Source organism: Equus quagga, chromosome 7 (assembly GCF_021613505.1).
Source record: "Equus quagga isolate Etosha38 chromosome 7, UCLA_HA_Equagga_1.0, whole genome shotgun sequence".
NCBI lineage: Eukaryota > Metazoa > Chordata > Mammalia > Perissodactyla > Equidae > Equus > Equus quagga.
In genome coordinates this window covers 43,747,668-43,762,063 of record NC_060273.1, presented here as the reverse complement: position 1 = coordinate 43,762,063, position 14,396 = coordinate 43,747,668, and the positions used below count along the sequence as shown (strand labels likewise).

General features: G+C 42.7%; 1 pseudogene; it reads right to left on the bottom strand.

Annotated features, from left to right (window-relative positions):
- Positions 1-2,677: 2,677 nt before the first annotated feature.
- On the bottom strand, positions 2,678-13,614 carry LOC124242590 (butyrophilin-like protein 3; annotated as a pseudogene).
- Between the last annotated feature and the right edge of the window lie 782 nt (positions 13,615-14,396).

Genomic DNA, 14,396 nt, shown 5'->3' with positions numbered 1-14,396 from the left:
ACTAGGCTGATTTTTCAAGCAGTTTCTTAAAGCTGTCTGATCATCTCTGAGTCCAAGTACATCTTTCTTAAATATAACATTCTAGTTGAAGCCTTGGTAATCTAGCCAGTATTTCCAATTGTGTTTTGTTACAAGGAGAACAGGCCTTCACGTAACCCATGCAAATACAAGTATTGTCATGAAAAGCATATTTAAGAGTTTCTGAATTCTGGAGGGATAAAGTAGAGAGAGAAAGATAAATTTTCAACTCTTGTTGCAAAGATACACTTTACCAAGTTGCTGTAAGTTATAGATTGCTTAAAGGAGAGAAGAAAAAGTGGTTCTTTACATCTGGAAAACAAAACATCAAAGCAATCAGCTGTCCACTTGAGTTCCAGAAATTCCCACCCAGTTCAGTGTTATGATTTTAAAGTTATCAAAACTTGTATTCCACAGTACTTGTCAAAGTCTTTTCCATGAATCTCTTCGAACATGAAACATATTTGTAAAAGCATCAGAATAAAAACAATAACTGTCTATAACTGACAAAAGACTTTTAAAAAGGCAATGGGTAAATAGAATTGACAAGAAACTTTGAGGATTTTTGTGACATACATTTTAGATAGTAACTAGAATTACAGGAATTTTATACAATTTCTAGAACACTTTTTAGTAACACTCACCCAAACAATATAACCTAAAAAAGCTTATTATGAGTTATCAACCATGCTTATCATGTAATTTGACTTACCAAATAAACCCAATTAGTGTGGCGCCTGAGACAAGAAGGAGGAGGCGGACATGAGGCTTCAGAAGCCATTTTGTTCTCCCTCAGTTTTGTAGTTGTTTTGGCTAATTTAGACAAGCCATCTTGTAGTGAGGCAATTTTAGAGCTTTGTGCATATCCAGAAGCCTCAGGGTACCGATAAAAATAGACATACCATTCATTTTCTTAATTTTAGAGCCACAATTTTTCAATTTGGTTTTAAGAAAAGCTAGTTTGGGGAGATTGAAAGTTCTCCATAATGGCCATTGAAATTGCAGACTGCTTTTGGTCTGCTCAGCCCACTTAGTTACAAACGTGCATGTATGAGGTCAGAGTTCTTAAACATAAACCTGGCCAGGGCCCCTGAAGGAAGGTTTCTCTCAGAAAATTTAGATGACTAGGATTCTGTTTCTGAAATTTCCTCTGAAAACACAAGAAAGTTGTTAAAGTCCTGGCCCTGATCCCTGGAGGAATCTAGAAACAAAAGAAAAGTTGCTGGATTCCTATCCTGGATTCCAAAAGGAATCTGAAAACCTAAGAAAAACTCCTGGATTCTCAGTGAGTCCGAGCCCCACGGGGAACTGTGCTCCCTCCGGACAACAACTGAGTGCTCATCAAGGACAGAGCACGGGTTCATGGAGGACACAGTCCCTCCATTGAGAGGACAAAGCCTCTCCAGATCCCGAACAAAGTCTGAGATCTCAGGACACAAAGGGAGCAGAGCTCGAAACCCAAGAGGAGACTCACTGAACCGACAGCAGGGGGCATCTCTTGTCTGCCGTGTCCTTATCTCCAGTCTACTGATCCTCTAAGTTTGTTTTGTTAAAAAGAAACAAAAGGCCCCAAATGGAGCCGCTTATGCTAAGCCCACATCACCAAACCAGGGCTTTATACCTAACCTAATTGCAGTTTCAACCTTCCCCAGAAATGTAATCTTAAATCTGGAATTTTCTGGTCAGCATCAATGAGATAAGCTGCTATGTGGGCCCTTTTCATTCCCCAAAGGAAGGTGAGGTAATCCCTTTCTTCGTGTGCCTATAAAAGCCTTCCATTTTGCACAGGTCCTCAGAGCTCCTCTCTACTTGCTAGATGGGATGCTGACTGACTCATGAATCATTCAGTAAATCCAATTAGATCTTTAAAATTTACTTGGTTGAATTTTGGTTATTTAACAGTTTCCATGCCCTGCCCCTTTTAGGTGCACAATATGCTGTCTGTCTTCTCTGAGATCTTGAGAAGAGAGAATGGGACCCTCTGACACTCCCAAAGATGAGCCCATGAGGATCCTCCACCAGGCTGGGCCCTGTATTCCAAACGACATCTCTAGCGCCTGGGCCAGGCCTGGCACAGAACAAGTGCTCAATCAATATTCCATGGGTAATGTAGAGTATGGAAAATAAATTAGTATGAAATATATGAACAGTAATTCTCTTGGCACAAAGTGTAATATATGAACAAATCATTAGCTAACATCACCAAGATGATTCACATTACTGCATCTTTAACCTTTGCTAACGACCCTGAGGTGGGAATCCTTGCCCCTGCTTAACAGGTGAGGAGCCTGAGAGGTTGTTCCTTATAAAAGGTCATTTAGCTACGGAGAGTTGGGGCAAATTAAATCCACTGTCAGCCTTCTTCCCTCCCTATCTCAGGGTCGTGGTTGCCACATGGATGGGCCAAGCTCCCCTCACCTAGAAGCCATCACTGCTGGCTGCTGCTGCAGGCTCTGGAGCTGGAGAGAAACCTTAGCATCTTTAAGGAGACTATGAGCTGTGATTCCCTTTGGGCATCACTCCTGGAGAGGGAAGGTGAGGTCCCTTGTGGGCAGGATCTAGGTTGTCTGTGTCTGGGGGTGGGGGTCTCTGAGAACGGGCTTCTGTTTCTGATCCCTGGGGTGCTGCACAGGTGACATAGAGGCACATTTTTCACCTCTTACTTTTCACACCCAAAGTGGGGCCTCAATAAGCCTTCAAAGTGATGGGTCAGGCTACAAATGAGGGACTGGTCATTTGTACTGAAGAAGGACATGGCCCCACCTTTGTAGTCCATGAAGACCCCCACTCATTTAGGGGGGCTGCCTGAAGAAAGGCTGATTCTATGGGGATTCAATGTGAAACACGAGTGTTTTCTCCACAGTCTGAGGACCCAGTACCCATTGTTGAGAGAAAAAGTCACATTCTCTGCCCTCCTGTCCATGTTGTCCCAGCACATTCCCAAACACTGGCTTTACTGTGTCCCATGTCCTCCTCCCAGCAATGTTTCCCTGCTTGGAAATCCTGAGAAACCACTACACACGTCCTTGTAAATCTCTTCTTCCAATCAGGACACCTTCTGGGGAGTATTTCTATGGGTTACAGCTTCAGATAAGAAGGGGGCTAGCCATGTCTGGGTCCAGAGTCACCTCCACGGGGGTGTGGTATGGGAGAGAGAGCATGAGTTACTGAGGAGGGACCTGGGCTGGGCCCAGAGGTCACCCCCTCCTACTGCAGACTGGCTCAGGGCAGGTCAAGTGAGGTCCCAGAGTCAGAATACCCACCAGACACTGCCCATCCCCTCTCTCATCTCCACTGCAGCCCTGGGGCCTCAACAAGGCCTGGAGATGCCTAACCGTGAGGTCATAACGCCTGTATATTGCCCCAGCCTACCACTGTCCCTCCACATAAGCCCCTGTTTGACTTTGTGAGACTAGAGTGACCTCACTATCCATCTTCCTCTCACCCTCACTTCCTGCCCAACTTCACCTCCTTCCCCTTCAGCCCAGACCCCTGGCCATAATACCCTCAATTCCCTGGATCTTTGCCTGGGACCTGGTCTTGGCTGGCACAGGCCCTGCCCTCTCCCTTCTTGATCCTATATCTGTTACTGGTGAGCTCCCTCTCCCATGTCCACCCAAGGCTCTGTCCCACTGTCACCCCCACAGCGGTTGGTACCTATATGTTTCTGGGCCTCTCTTGATTCTGAAAACAAGCAAACAGAGGAGGCAGATCAGTGCTCACATGGAGAGCAGGAGGTAGGGAAAGGGGAGACAAAGGGTGGCTGCCCTTTTTTGGTGTCATGGACCCACCAGATCTGATGAAGGCCATGGGCATTCTCTACAAAATGCACCTCCCCCGGTATCTGCAGCAGTTTCAAGGTCTCCATCACAAGCTTGTCTCTGCAGAGACCCATGGCCTGCAGGTTGTAAGAATCATAAACTAGAACCTTGTAAGGAAGAGATAAATGGGGGTGGGGAGCAGCTTCTCTCACCTGCCACTCTATGCTGCTTTATCCAGTGTGACACCAAAAATACAAAAGATCTGAAATCACAGAACAGGGGCCCATAGGACAGTGTGGGACAAAGTCTCTGCGTGTGATAACACTTACCCAATTTTTCCTGGAGTGCATGACTCAAAAAAAAAAAAAATCAGTGCTATATACAGCCCTGATAAAGGCATCAGGACAGAGGGAAGCTGAGGGAGATAGTCCATGGGTTCTTCCCCATCCTGGGTCCACATACCCTGAGAGAGCTCATAAAATTTACAGTTCTTCTCTTTAGGAAATGTACCAATGGGCAAGATTTGCAGACAATTTATAGGGATTTCCATCAATGCGTTTCAATGCCCATCCTAAACCCCCTATGTATGTGCAGATGAATTCATTAGTCTATGGGGAGAGGAAAACAGCTGCCCTTGTTGGCCTGCCCATGCTTCCTGTCCAGTCTAGAGTCAAGATAGTGCACAGTGGCTCAAATCATGAAGAAGAGGGACCCAGGAGAACTGTGTGGAAGTACAGAACATGACAAGACACTCAATTCTGCCCAGATTTCCCCTGAAATAGAAACACAGTATCCGGTAGTAGACACAGGAGTGTGTAAGGTACAAACACAGCTGTGGCTCTTTGCTCAGGGAGATGAGCTGTGGGTGAAGGATGGGGGCTCTTCTGAAACTCTCCTTTGCGCCCCCACCCCACCACTGTACTGTCTCTATTTGGGGTAAAACGAGAGTTCAGGAATGTTCACACTGAAGGGAGGGACTGGCATCTAGGATCTTGTGGAGGTGGAGATGGAGGTTATGTGGGAGAAGGGAAGATGAGATGGGAGAGACTGGGAGGGAAGGTGGGATCATGGCACACATTCTCAAGGGGGCAGTATCACCCCCAAGGTGGAGAAAATGGTTCTTGAGGTAAAAACTTAATGAGGCTGAATATTATTTTATCTTGTCTTCACTTTTATTTCCTCTTTCATAAAGTCTTTTTAACTACTCTGAAACTTTTTTACTGCTGTTTTGATGTGGTCTTAGAAATTTATATGAGGTCTACAGGTATTGAAAATTCTTCTTTCCCTAATTCTGGGTTCTACAGAAAGGGCCTGTGGGGCTGACATTTCCCACGGGAGCCATTTTGGGTCAGCCTGGAGAGGGCGAGGACTGTGGTCCCTGTGGTCCAGGGGATGGGCCCTGGAGCAGGGGCTGGAAGAACAGACCCAGAGGTGGGAGGGAGCATCCCTGACCCCAGCCCAGTTGGGTGTGTGAATAAGCCACGGGGCCGTGCTTGTCTCTCTCACTTAGCCTGGTCTTTGGGGAAGGAAATTCTCAGACAAATGACACCAACACACAGGACAGAGCAGAGTAATCCCAGTAAAATAGATGGCAGGCGCCAGGCTGAGGGCTGGAAAAATGTCTCTGAAAAACAGTCCACAGACCCCTCAGTGATTGCTGACTAGAAAGGCAGTTTGATTCTCAGTTAAGAAGTCATCTGATATCCCAAGATTAAAAAGGTATTTTTCTATAATTTCTCCTACACGTTTAAAATGTTATGTTTCTTTGTAAGTCTTACTCTATCTGGATTTATTTTTGTATGTAAAATGAGGTAGATGTTCAATTTCATTTTCTTTTACACAGCTGTGCCAGCATTGTTTATTTGCTCCACACACTCTTGCATGCAATGTCACCTCTGTCACATCAAGTTTCTGCTCGGGTGTCGATTTTGTTTCCTGGCTCTTCATTTTGTGCCGTTGTCCACTTGTCCGTCTTGGTGCCCATAATTTTGGCTGGCTTCATCATCACAGCTCTGGGCTATGTCTTCATATATACTAACCTAAGCTTCTCAGTTTCTTGTTTTGCTGTGTCTTGGCAATTATTGGCCATTTGCTCAGCCACATAAATTTGGGATTGACTTGTCTAGTTCTAAGAAAACTCTATTGAGATTTTCAATAGTATTATATTGAACATATAGATCAATTATGGGATAAGTGATATTTTAAAAATATGGTACCTTCTTACCTGAAAGAAGTTACATCTCTGCTCTTATTTTAGTTGTTGTTAGTGTCTTTTAATAAAGTCTTATATATCTTCATAAGAGTTTGTAAAAGTTTTATTGAATTTTTTCCTAGGTTTTTTTTTTATCATTATACATGGTATGTTGGTCTTTTTGTGGCATATAGTTATGCAATTTATTTTCTTTATTAATCTTATGAACATGAATTGAAATAATTCATCTGTGAATTCCTCTAGATTTTCAGTGTATGCCATCATATACTCTGAACAAGGAGGGCATTCTATTTCTTCCTTTCTAAAAGTCGTAATTCTTTTATCAGCTTCTTCCCTTGTTGCGTGGCTGGTACTTCAGCACGGTGCTGAACAGCAATATTTAAGGTTGTCATCCTTATTCACTTATTGAGTATAAATGGCACACCATTATGTATGATGTTTGATATAGGTATTTTTAGATACTTTTTAAAAATAGTTTTCCTCTATTTCTGGATTCACAAGAGTTTTAATAATGAATGGATGTTGAAATTTATCTAAGCTTTGTTTACATCTATTGAGAACATGATAATTTTTCTCCTTTGATTAGTTAAGGTAAGAATTACATTAATATAAATTCCAGTGTTGACCTTGCCTTTCATTCCAGGATAAGTTCAATTTGGTCATGATGTATTAGATTTTTTTTTATATCCTTTTGGTTTGAGTTTCCAAAAATTCTGAAAAGACTTTTATAGTTTTGTTTCTGAATAAAGTTGGTCAATACTTTTCCTTTTTCAAACTGACCTTGTTTGGTTTGGCATCAAAATTATGTTAACCTAACAAAATGACTGTAATATTTCATCTCATTCTGTTTGCTGGAAGACTTGCTGTGTGACTGAAATTTCCTGTTTTCTTGAATTCTTGGTGGATTTTGTGTATAAAACAATAAAGCTCTGATGTTCTCTTTGTGGGAAGACTTTTAAATACTCATTGAATTTCTTTCAAACATATGAGAGTGTTAAAGTATTTTTTATTATCATCGCTTCATTATATTGTGGTTGGAGAGTATTGTCTGAATGATGCTAATTCCACGAAACTTTCTGAAAACCATTATATGTGTCAGTGTTTGGTGAAATTTTGTAAATATTTCACATGTGTTTCAAAATAATGATTTTTGGTGACCAAGTCCTCTAGGAATATCTATTATATCAAGGTTGCTAATTCATAGAAAATATTCTATATTGTTGCTAATTTTGTCTACTTATTTAATCAGTTTTAGAACTCATAGTATTTCAACTTCTCCTTATACTTTTACTGATATTTACTTTATATATGTTGAGATATACTACTATAAGGTGCATATATATTTAAAATTTTTTATAATTTTCTAGTGAATAAATGTTTTATGTTTATGAAATAACTATCCTAATAAGGACGTTTTTCTTAAAACTTTTTTTTCTTCTGTTAACACTAATATATTTGTTATGGTGCTCCTTTGGTTAACATTTGTCTATTATGCCTTTTCACTTTTCAATTGAATTTTAATCGAATTTTCAATGAATACCTCATAGGGTTACATTTTTCTCTCATTAATTGCAGTAGTTGAGATGTTTTTAATCCAGTCTGACATTCTCTGTCTTTTAACTGACAAATTGTCTTTTTACGTTGATTCTGATTACTGACATACTTGGATTTACATTACTTGTCCTATTATTTTTCAATCTTTCCTGAAATTATTTACATTTTTATTCTGTTCTGTTTCCCAGAGTAACGTTTGAGTACGTATTTAGTAGTATGTTTTCTATAAAATGAGTAAACATTTTTTTGTTTTTGTTCCTGCAGTTGGTGTTCTTCAATTTTGCATGTGTTGACTTTGGAGGGTTGCACCATGAAGACAATCATGTGGTGAAGGAAGCACTTAATTCTTTTCCTCTGGAATGTTAAACAATTCTGTTTCCACCTAATCAAATGTTTATGATTTTATTTTTTATACCTCATTGACCTTTGAATTTCAAAACTAATCATTAAACTGAGCAATCCTACACAACGATCCTGAGACAGAGGCTCCCATCCTCCCTCTAGGTGACCCAAGCTTCCACCCCACCCGTGCCCCTCCTCCGCGCACTCACCTCCTATCCGTATCCTGGATCCCACCTCTCAACCTTAGTTGGGGAGCTGGCTGTGTTAGCGTCTACAAACATAGGTTCTTTACCCGCCACATAAGAGGGGCCAAATTAAAACTGGAACGCCAGGCTATGGCAAGGGAAGAGTTTTTGTTTTGAATGATTCCAGTCAGGAGACAAGAGTGAGCCCTCAAATTTGTCTTGTTTTATCTCGTTTCCCCGAAAGAGGGGAGGCAAGGGGTTTTAAAGGTTTTTGAGGAATGGGGCTCTTGTGTGTGTGTGTGTGTGTGTGTGTGTGTGTGTGTGTGGTGGGGAGTCAGTGGCCTTGGTGGTCTGAGCTTTCCTACCAGCCTGTGTTTGGCCTTGGGAGGCTGCTTGCAGGAAGGAGGAGGGGATGATAAGGAAGACAGGTGGGCGACCTTGGCTGTCTGTCTCCATGGCAGATGGTGGATTCTGGAGCAAAGGAGCCAGGGAGCCAGCAGGGAAAGAGTGCTTTGGTTTTAACCCCATACACACTGGGTCTAATGTAGGGGAGCTGATATCAAGGCTGGCATCAGATGGAGCATGATGTGCTCCCAGCATTTTCTTGGACTGTAAAGGAGGTCTCCCCAGCAAACAGGCTGTGTCTGTCTGTATTCGCCTTTGAGTCTGAGAGCAAATCATGTCCCTGTGGACCTTTCCACTTGACTGTGCGCTGAGGGAACCAACGTGAGGACTTGCAGGGTAGATGGATGCCTCCATCAACATATCCCATGACAGAAGTGAGAGGAGCTGAGCCCAGCGCTGGGGAGAAAACAGGGAAGGAAGGAAAGCAAGCTTGTATCCAAGGCCACAAGTGTTCTCAGCCAGATTTGTGAAGCTATAGACATAACACTCCCTGCACTCCATGTCTCCTCATTCTCTCTCTTACAGGCACCTATACAGTTATACGACTGCTATAAGCCCTTCCATGGTCTTTGTTCAGTTAACATGCATTTAACAACTGCTATATACCTGGATATTCCTAAGCACTAAATATGATGTGAATAAGACAGAACCCCTTCTAATGAGGAACTTTTCAAGAGCTCAGCTGAGGTAGAGAGAGACCTGAACTTTCAGCCATCAGAGTAGCTAATTAAACAAACAATGAGCCAAAATCAAACAGTGAAGTCTTTAATCATTCACTGTCTTAGTATATGCACATGCTGCCTCCTCCCTGCTCCATTTCCTCCAATTAAATGGCACGCTAGCCTAGGGCCAAGAATATCCTTGCAGGGGTGGGGATTATGTCACTGTTGACAGAGCCCTGAATAAGACTCCAGCAGTTTCATGGACTCTGAGGTCAGGAGGAGGATGAGGGGGTAAGGCTACTTGTGGAAAATTGCAGTGCACAGAGTTAGAGTAGGGACAAGTGTCTTCAAGTTTTCCCCCTCCTCTCCCAAACTCTGCCCAAGGCCTCAGGTAAAGAGACCTAGGAATGAAGGCACCTCAGCCAGGAATGCAGATATGTGGAAGAGCATGAAGAGCCAGGGGTGTTGGAGCCTTGCCTACAGCTAACTCTCCAGAGATGACAATGAGCTGGCTGTGCACCAAGGCTGGTGTGGAAGAGCCATGAGGCCTGTCAAGTAAAGCCTTTTTGATTGCCTATGGTCAGGCCTTAAAAATCACAGGTGGGATTTTCCTCAGGAACCAGACTCTCAGAACTCACTGACTAAACAGGGAGACAACTGTAAACAAACACGTTTCCTTGTGAAAACTGCAAATATGGGAGCATGGTCAAGTTAGCACAGAGGAGAGAGTGACTGTCAGGGAAGCCACACCTTCCTGGAGGTGACATTGCACCCTGCTGTGTCAGATAAATGAAGGTTTTGTAGGTGGACAAGATGAGAAGAGGGAGAAGCATGCCAGACCGAAGGTCAGGTAGACACCATGGTGCAGAAAGAAGACATGTCATGATGTGTTTAAGGACCTACGCTATGGACTGAATGTTTTTGTCCCCGCAAACTTTGTGTGTTGAAGAACTAACCTCCAGTGTTATGATAATGGAGGTGGAGCTTCTGGTAGATAATTAGGTCATGAGAGTAGAGCCCTCATGATGGGATTATGCCCTTATGTGAAGAGATGAGAAAAAGCTCTCTTCCCCTCTCTCCACCATCTGAGGACACAGAGAGAAGGCAACTGCCTGTGAGGAGGCAGGCTCTCAGCAGAAAGCGAACTGGCCAGCACCTTGATGTTGGACTTCCCAGCCTCCAGAACTGTGAGCAATAAATTTCAGTTGTTTGATCCACCCAGTCTACGACATCTTGCTATAGCAGCCCCAGCTGACTAAGATGACCGTGAGAGTTTAGTATTTCTTTTTTTTTTTTTTTTAAAGATTTTATTTTTTTCCTGTTTCTCCCCAAAGCCCCCCGGTACATAGTTGTATATTCTTCGTTGTGGGTCCTTCTAGTTGTGGCATGTGGGACGCTGCCTCAGCGTGGTTTGATGAGCAGTGCCATGTCCGCGCCCAGGATTCGAACCAACGAAACACTGGGCCGCCTGCAGCGGAGCGCGCGAACTTAACCACTCGGCCACGGGGCCAGCCCCAAGAGAGTTTAGTATTTCTGCACTGTGATGTGCAAGAAAGGATGTGTGTGAGATGAGGTCTGAGAAAGTGCAGAGGCAGACCATCGAGTGAATGCATTAATCCAAGGAATGTGGACCATTGCCATGTAGACTCTGAGGGCAGTGTAGCCCTGGAGGGCTATTAACTGGCTTCCAGCAGGTGAGTTATAGCCAAACTTGCATCTTAGAGAGCCTCCCAGGCAGCAACAGAGTAACCAGGAGGCAACCACTGAAGTTACTCAGGTGAGAGACGAGAAGGGTGAGAGAAGAGAAAGGGTATCAGAAAGTGAGAACCAGTAGCAGAAGCTATTTGGGAGTTTCATTCAAAAGGATCAAGTGAGGGGCCAACCCCATGACCAAGTGGTTAAGTTCGTGCTCCGCTTTGGCAGCCAAGAGTTTCACCGGTTGGGATCCTGGGCACGGACATGGCACTGCTCGTCAGGCCATGCTGACGTGGCGTCCCACATAGCATGGCCAGAGGCACTCACAGCTAGAATATACAATTACGTACTGGGGAGTGGGGGGTGGGGCTTTGGGAAGAAGAAGAAGAAGAAGGAAAAAAAAGATTGGCAACAGTTGTTAGCTCCGGTGCCAATCTTTGGGGCAAAAAAAGGATTAAGTGGAGGCTGAAGAATGTTTAACCTGACCTCCAATTTTATGACTTGAGAGACAAAGGAGCACATCCCCGACATGGGTGATCTCAATTTGATGATTTGTTTTCGCCCATCTTCCCACTCCAAACAGAACTTTCCCTCCACATGCTGCACTCTGATATTCCCCAAGGTCTAGACCAGTGCACAAAGACCAATAAATGATTATTGAGTGAATAAATGAAAGCAAGATTGATGGTGTAAGCACTAAGAAAGGGGGTTCAAGTAAGAAGGTGTAGACTTATCTCTACCTGCTCCTCTCACTAAGTAAAAGGATAAACCCTAGAAATAGCACGAGGCAACCACAAGGGAACTTGAAATGTGGAAAGAGAAAGGTGGACTCCTAAGGACCCAAGACCGGAAGAACAACACAACAGCAGAGCATCTTATAGTCCACCCTGTGCCTAGGAAAAGAAGGTGGCACAGGTGGGCTCACTCCTCTCCCAGATCACTGATAACACCAGATGGGCCCAGAGGTACCTGCAAAAGGATTGAGCAGGAACCCCACTGACAAGAGGCCATGGGAAGAGCTCCCGTCCCTTTGGACCGGAGACTCCCTTCCCTCACCCAGACACACGAGGGAGTCTGCCCTTGGGAAGCACCTTCTACTCAAACAGGCAACACCAGGACAAATTAGTGGGATCCTCAGCATCACCAAGTAGACTAAGCAGACCAAAATGGTACAGCAAAGGCTCTGAAAATTATCTTGTCCCTGGAAACACAACTGGCAAAAGTAGACCAGAGACCTGAGTGCTAAGCTTAAGGTGATTGCCTACTAAAATAGAAGCCTTAAATAGGATCCAAGTCTTAACATAAAAGCCAAAATGTCTGGGTTTCAACTAAAAATTAGCTATCATACAAAGAACCAGGAAAATCTTATCTTAAAGGATAAAAGACAATTGACTTAAGCCAACACCGAGGTAAACCAGATGTTGGGGTTATCTCATAAAAGCTTGTTAGCTGTCGTAAAAATGCTTCAGCAAATGACTACAATTTCTCTTGAAACAAATGAAAAAATAGAATATCTCATCAAAACGAATTTATTTTAAAAAAGGATCAAATGGAAATTATACAAGGAAAAATACAATAGCAAATAAAAAACTTACTGGATGTGCTTAATACTAGAGTTGAGGTGACGGAAGATAGAATTAGTGAACTGGGGATAAGTCAATAGAATTTACCGAATCAAAACAACAGAAAAAAAACAATTTTTTAAAAAAGACTACACCTCTCAGGGACCTTAAAAAAATAGCAAACATTTGTATCATCAAAATCCCAGAAAGAGAGGAGAGAGATCGTGCAGCTGAAAAAGTATTTGAAAAAAATGATGACTGATAAACTCCCAAATTTAATGAAAAGCATGAAACAACAGTTTTGAAAAGCTGAGCAAACGCCAAGTGGGACAACCCAAAGAAATTCACTCTTAGAAATAGAAAAACTAAGCTTCTGAAAACTAAGATGAAGAAAAAATCATGAAAGCAACCAGAGAGAAAGGATGTACTGTACATACAGGAACATCGATTCGAATGACAGCAGATTTCTCTGAAGAAACATTAAAGGCCAGAAAGAAGTGGCACAATATCTTTTAAGTGATAAAAGGGCTGTCAACAGGAAATCCTATATCTGGGAAAACTCCTTCAGAAATGAAGGAGAAATCAAGACATTTCCAGATGAAGGAAAACTAGAGAATTTGTTGCTTGCCAACCTAGCCTTAGCCAGCCCTGGTGGTCTGGTGGTTAAGATTTGGTGCTCTCATCACTGCAACCTGAGTCCATTTCTTGTTCAGGGAACCACACCACCATCCGTCGGTTGTCATATTGTGGTGGCTGTGTGTTGCTGTGATGCTGAAAGCTATGCCACTGGTATTTCAAACACCAGCAGGGTCACTCATGATAGGCAAGTTTCAGTGTAGCTTCCAGACTGGGACAGACTAGGAAGAAGGACCTAGCCAGCCACTTCTGAAAAAACTGACCATGAAAACCTTATGTATAGCAGTAAAGCATTGTCTGATATAGTGCCAGAAGGTGAAAGGATGGTGCAAAAAGACTGGCCGGGGTTCTATTCTGCTGTACAGGGTCACTAGGAGTCAGAATTGACTTGATGGCACTAACAACAAAACCTAGCCTTAAAGAAGGGCTAAGAAAATTCTTCAAACAAAGAAAATGATAAAAGAAAAAATTTTAGAACATCAGGAAGGAAGAACACGCGAAGAGCAAAAATAAAATAGACTATTCTCATAAGTTTTGAAAATTCACTTGACGGTTGAAACAAGTTATAGCACTACCTGACATGGTGCTCAAAGCAGTGTTATTTTAACAGTGGAGAGGGAAAAGGGACCTGAGTGAGATTTCCAAATTTTTCTTAAAGTGGTAAAGTGTTGATACCAGTAGACTGTGATCAAATATTTATGTATATTGTAATATCCAGAGTAACTGCTAAGAAAACTATACAAAGTGATATGCTCCAAACATTACAAATCAGTCAAGATAGGATCCTAACAAAAAATGTTCTAGTAACCCACAGAGGTCAAAAAGAGAGAAACAAATGAAGGGAAAACAGAGGGAAAGAGCAGAAATAAATGGCATGCTTAAGCCCTAAATCTCAATAATTACTTAAATGCTACTGGTCTAAATAAATGAATTAATAAATCAATTAAATGTTGGAAATTGGCAGAATTAGGTTAGAAAATAGCCCAAGTCTATGCTGTCTATAAAAAACTCATACCAAATACAATGACATAGGTAGGTTAAAAGTAAAAGAATGGAAAAATATATCCTATTGTGTTCACCCCCCAGAAGCAGGATGGACCACCCCCTCCAGCCTTGCTCAAAATTTGGTACAGATGTCAAGACCAATGACATCATACGTGCATCAAGAAGGTATGATAAAGGTTACTACTCACATCATGAGGCTTTCTGGGGAGACAGAGCAGGCTCCCCAGCAGATCTGAAAATGGCATGAGAGCAAAGATAGGAGACTGGTTTGCTTTTTACTGTGGTTAGAGGGGCAGGTTGAGGTATAGTTTCCTTCACATGTGGGTCAAGGATTCTGGGATTTGAACTCCTTGCTGAAA